The sequence below is a fragment of the Centrocercus urophasianus genome, unplaced genomic scaffold (assembly GCF_019232065.1).
Source record: "Centrocercus urophasianus isolate 14NV4802_14NV808 unplaced genomic scaffold, USGS_Curo_1.0 seq_23, whole genome shotgun sequence".
Classification (NCBI taxonomy): Eukaryota; Metazoa; Chordata; class Aves; order Galliformes; family Phasianidae; genus Centrocercus; species Centrocercus urophasianus.
The window spans coordinates 17,408,299-17,414,298 of NW_024884789.1; the positions used below are offsets into that span (position 1 = coordinate 17,408,299).

The 6,000-nt window shown below is 52.3% G+C and overlaps 1 protein-coding gene across 5 annotated transcripts in view; it reads right to left on the reverse strand.

The window, feature by feature from the left end:
• SEMA7A (semaphorin 7A (John Milton Hagen blood group)) overlaps positions 1-6,000 on the reverse strand; it is a 33,232-nt gene that overhangs the window by 13,261 nt on the left and 13,971 nt on the right. The window lies entirely within an intron of this gene.

Genomic DNA, 6,000 nt, shown 5'->3' on the forward strand with positions numbered 1-6,000 from the left:
ACTGCCTGTCAGGTGTTAGCTGCTCCTTCTGGAGCCGACTGAACCCGCTGTGACCTCACGGCACGTCACCGTCTCTATCAGACAGACCGGATTCAGTTCTGACACAGAAGAAAAAGCCAGGCATGACTCACAGCTGGCAGCACGGGGAGCCCCAGCTCATCTACCTGTTTCACAGCATGACTGTGAGTCAGAGCTGAGCAACTCCGGGCGCAGCTCAGGCACTGCTCACACCTTGCTTTGGGAAGTATTGCAGCCAGCTCCACTCACTGACATCGGTCCCAGTGCTGCACACAGGATGCATGACGAGCAGCACAGGTGCACGATGGCTTTCCTTTAAAGGAATGGAATGTGATTCCATCCAAACTCCATATCTCCTCTGTTCCAGGGAGAAGGAACCGACCAACCCCAGCCTGGATCCCCACCCTGCCTCTCCAGTGCTGCTGCAAGAAGCCAAGCTGTATTTTCCAAGGCTCTATAAATTCCCAAGTTGAGATGCCTGGAAGGAGTCAGCACGCCTATGGACAGCAGTGGTAGCCACTAAGCCACAAGGCTTTCCTTCTCCTGTGATTTTGCACATGATGTGACAAAAGGACACCAGCTTCTATCATCACAAACAGAGGAGCTGGATAGGCAGCCCTCCCTTTAGGATCAGCCTGACAGCTTTCTGGGACTTTTCTACCAAAAACCCTATAAACCAGTTTATAGAACTGACTTTTCTCAAAATGACCCAGGATCCACACATGAGGTTTTGTTCTGACCTGCCATGGTGTGATTAGAGAACTACGAGGCTCGAGGTTTCCAGTTTTGCAGAAAATGATATGCTTCCATCTGGGGGGGGGTTCTGAGAGAGGCCAAAAGGCAATGTAACGTGGGGAAGCACCTCCTTCACATCTGCCTTCTCCTGCTCCCCAAAAGCTGGTGCTGCCAAGGGGTGCAGCTGCACTCCTTGAGCCTGCTGAGCTACATGCAGTCACTTCTCAGCTCTGGGCAAGGCTGAAGGGTCCTTAGGAATGTTGCTCTGCTGCTCAACCCTGCAGCACTTCAGCTCAACTCGTGCTCCAACATCAGTCACCTCCCAAAGAAAGCAAAACAGAAAGATGAAGACCCTCAGAGCTCACCCTCCCTCCCAAGCATAGCAAAGGGGTTTGTGCTGCTGCCTTCCCCTGCCCAGATACATTTTCAGGATGCCTGCACTCCCTGTCACGTCCCCCAAAATACTCCACAGCTACAGGGAAGCAGCAGCGGAAACCAGGCAGCTGATGGGCTAAAAATGTGTTCTGCTGAAGCAGGACCAGACATTGCCACATGTGTTTCCTGCTCTTTAAATCCCTCCATGCTCTCTCAGGACCATGCAGTGCAGTTGCAGCCCCGCTCCCATTCCTCCTCCAGCCCCTCCTCCTCCCAGCACTATGACAAAACCATTTATAGTATTCACAGCTGGAGCCTAAGAGTAGTGTGCAAAGGGCAGGGGCCAGAAAAACAGGTCAGACCAATTCCATTGAGGGCACTGGTCATCTCCTGCATACCTGACGCATACCTGGAATGGAGAAAGGCACTGGCCAGGTATGGGCCAAAGGGCTACGTCCACAACACACTGCTGTAGCCAGCTCAAAAACAGGCATGTGCTTGGACTGCCTGGAAAGGAGAGCATAATAAAAATGGTTTCTCAGTGGAGGCAAAATGCTTTCTCATCACCCTGAGGGCGTAAAAGCCTTGACAGCATCTTTCCATGCCTTTCATCCAGTAGGAAACATTGTGGTTTGGTTCCAGAAAGCAGCACAAGGGAGAGCAAGGGCTCACACCGTGCTGCTCTGCTTCTTAGTGTTCCATCTGTGGCCATCACACTTTGCAAAGCAAAGCCCTGAGCCCAGCAGCAGGGGCACCATGCAACATGTTGGAAAGTAACAAGGGCAGGTGCAAATGCGTGCAAAGGGGTCTGGGTGTGATTGCAGGAAGCTGCTGCACCCACAAGAGAGGTGCGAAAGCACGGAGGGAAGATGTGCAGCTGGGAAGCCCACAGTTACTCAAATCTACCCGTCGTGCGTTTCACTCCTCTTTCTTATTTTAGGTGTGAGTTAGTGGTGGATTTCATCTCTTTGGTATTTCTCATCCTGCCTCTCCCCCCAGGCAGTTTGGAAATGAGCAGCACTCAGCTCTGCTAACAGCCTTCCCAAACCACTTCCGACAGCCCCCAAGCAGCAGCAGCAAGCCCCATTCTTGTACCTTAACACCTCCCTCTCCTCTGCAGGAGGAAACCGTCTTGTTACAGGAGCAGAAGGCAGCAGAACAAGGGGGAACAGCTCTAAACTGAAAGAGGGCAGATGTGAAGAAGAAATTCTTTCTTCAGAAAGCAGTGAGATGCTGGCACTGCTGCCCAGAGCTGTGGGTGCCCCATTCCTGGAGGTGCCCGAGGCCACAGATGGGCTCTGGGCAGCCTGAGCCGGGGGACAGACAGCCTGTGGGAGGGGAGTTGGTACCAAATGGTCTTAGAGGTGCCATCCAACCTAAGCTATTGTGTGACAACACGATTCTATGAGTATTTCCAGCTGCCACCACACCCCGCTGCTCGCCTTTTCTTTGGCAGGCTCCCCAAGGACCCTGCAATCATGGGATGCTCGGGTGCCTGCCCTCGAGGTACTGATGCCATCAAGAGTGAAATGCATGGCTCCGAGGAGAGAGAACACACAGGAAACAAAGTGCTTTGTTCCTGCAGAAGCTCTCAGCCCATGTAACTGCCCCAAGGGCTGTGCTAACCAGGGGAAAGGCTCAAGCACAGTGTAACCAACCCAGTGTGATGGGCTGATGCGCTAAAGACATCAAATTCCCCACTATTTCTGGTAAGCATCTCGGCAGCACCGTTCAGCATGGAGGTGAGCAAGGGCAGCAAGAGAAAACGCTTTTCATTTGGTAAAGCAGCTGCCTGGCAGGGACACACCTGCTCCAAAGCCTTTCTGCACACCACCACAGCCGCCTCTCCATCCCTGGCAGTCGCCAAACCGGAGCAGGCAGCGGGCCAACCGCCCACAACCGCAAGCAACAAAAGGAAAGAGACCCCCTAACCTGCAGCCAGAAGGAACGAGCCTTGCATTCAAAGCTCCTGCCCTCCGCCAGGATCCTGTCAGCAACACGCAGCCCTTGGAAGCCTGGAGCCAGGCAAGGCAGGTTTCTATTAATTAAGCACAAAATGAGTGTATGACAGGCACTGCAGAGCTTTACGCTGAGGCAGCGGGAAGGAGGCGTGCCAATGAATTATCACCATGCCCCAGCCCCTTCTGCAGGTCCCCCCTCCCCAAATTCTGCAGCCTGTAGCTCCGAGCCAATCTGATATCCCCAGTGCCCCAGGAGGTGGCTACAAGAGGCAAGGACTGACATCAAGCAGGGATGCTTTCCTCCCCACAGCCCTGAATTGGCTGCACCCCACGGACTGCGGGTGCTAAATTTAGAGCCAGGTTTTGTTACCTCCCCAAAGCTGTTCTCTGTAATAACAGTCCCAAACTGTGCCGTGTTCCTGCTGGAAGCTGGGGAACTTTGCTCTGTGATTATGGAATTTCATTATATGGTCACCGGAATAACCAGAACAAAAGGATGCTTTTAGCAGGAGAGCTCTATGTAAAGAGCCTGGCTGCCCCTCCCTGTAGGGAAATCAGCTTCCAGAGGTTGGTTATCACAAAAAGCCTTCCGGGATAAAGATCATCACAAGCACCTTTGTGTGCACGCACCAGCAAACAGCCACTTACATTAATTGGCAGCCATCTCCCTGCTGATGGTAACAGCACTGCAGTTTGCAGCAATGGAGCATCCCCTTTGGGCTGCAGAGCTTTGTTCTGCCACCCCAAGCTATTGCCCAAGGTGAGGAGGTGGCACACGTATGGCAGTGGAGCAAGGACGAAGCCTCAGCTCCTTGCACAAAGCAGATGAGAGCACACAGCAAAGGGACCCAGCCCTGCAGTGCTCTTGGTGTCCCCCAGACCTGCTGCTGTAGATTCCCATCCCTGCAATGAATGTCAGCTGCTTCTCAGCCATGCAGACCGACAAAGCAGCCCCATTCTGCTCACCTCCATCATCCTATATCACTCACTTTTCTCACTTCCATCCTCAGCCCACAGCCAAGGTTACTTCTGTCTGGAACTATTTATGCATTCAAGCAGGAAACTCCCCCAGCTCCCTAAGCACCTGCTTCACTCTCCCTCCCAATATACACACACACACTGTCAACAAGAGAAGTAAAAATCAAACCCAGACTGAGTGGAGTCAGAGCTACAGGAAGCTGCAAGACGATAGGGCTCAGATTTGGGACCAGGTATCTACAGCACTAGAGATCCAGAGCCCTGCTAACAGCGATATTAAATACGTTAAAAGCTCTATGAAGCCTCCTGCTGCAGATTTAAGCTGCTCTGAAACTCAGCAATGGCAGGGGATGCTCAGCAGTGTACCAGCACTTCTGTCCCATCACACATCGGACACAGTCTACTACACTGGGTGGAGCTGAGAGCAAAAGGCAAAATTGGAGGCACTGAACAAGACAAAGTCCTATTTCTAGGGCAACCAGGAATAGCTGCATACCATAGGATGCAGCTCCACTGGAGAGAGCTGGCCACACAATGAGCTATTTCCTCCTTCCGAGGCCTTTTTCTGGATACAAGCTGCTTTAAAAAGCATCACGTATGCAGGTTTAGATTCAATTCATCCTGCCTCAAGGAACTGTGCAGCACTACATCCCCGACAAAAAGTCCTCCCAGCCCAGTTTTTCCTCAGTTCTAGCCCTGAATCTGCCTGAGAACTGACACAGAGCTGTCACTGCTCTGCCCCTGCCCCTTTCCCAGCTCCGAGCACCGCACTGAAGCGGCCACAACTTCCATTAGTTCACCCATGCCTGCTATTTGTGTGTCACGCTCTTGTAACAGGAGGTGGCTGTGATTCACTCGCTCGGTTTGTTTGGTTTGTTTCTTCTTTTTCAATCTGTGCAAAGCAAGAAATATTTTCAACCAACACTTCATGATAACCAGCAGCGCCCACCCTGCAAAAGTGAACCGTCTGCAGAAGGAAACGGCACTGCTGGGAAAGCAAGCAGCTTTTCCCATGGAATTGCTGATGCTCTGAGAGCTGCATGTGGAACTGCCCCACGAGATGCTTCCTTCACACCCTTGGGACTGTGGTATCCGTGAAAATCAGTGCCACTGCCAGTTGTGGAGAGACACCAGCACCTCTCATTGTGCTTCCCCACCACCACATCGTTTCTCGGTGCCGTGAAGAGGCAGCTGAACTCATCAAAGCCCAGGGGTTCCCAAAGGGAATTTTTCTGGCATCACCACTTCTGCTCTTCCACCCCCCACCCCCCAGAGCCAGTTTACACATTTAGGGCAGCCAAGGGTCAAGTGTATAATCTTTCTCTTCCCCTGCAAATTGCACTCATCTCTTCTGAGATGCACGCTGACTCAGAAGTGGTCCCTCCAGCTCTCATCCCCCGTTAGCCCCACCCGTCAGTCATAGGGGAATAATTAAACTGTCAGGCTCTGTCCTAACCCAAGGTGAGCCAGAAAAGGGCTGCGAGTTCGTCTCGGGTCCAAACACACATGGATAAACTGGGACAAGAGAGCCTTATGAGTGACAGCGATTAAAAACTACCCCTGCACCATAAAAGCCACGGTGATAAGAGCTATCCAAGCCTGCCCTCAGGCTCCTCACTGTCTCCCAGTGCTCAGTGACTTTCCGGTCATGAGACAGCCAATGTGGGATGCCATCCTCCTGCTCCACACAGGGACTGTCACCCCAACAAAGCTCAGTGTGGGAATGGCAGGCACCTTTACAAAGCAGAGCCCAGCTGGCCAGTGCTTGGGTAGAACAGGAAGAACAAATCAAGGAGAGATAAAGCAGAACACAGCATACAAGGTTGATATGCTTGTCTCCACACTAGCCCAGGCTTCTCCCTACAAGTCACAACAAGTAGCGAATTCATCCTTTGCCACAGTCCCCATCCTTTGCCACAGTCCCCATCCTTTG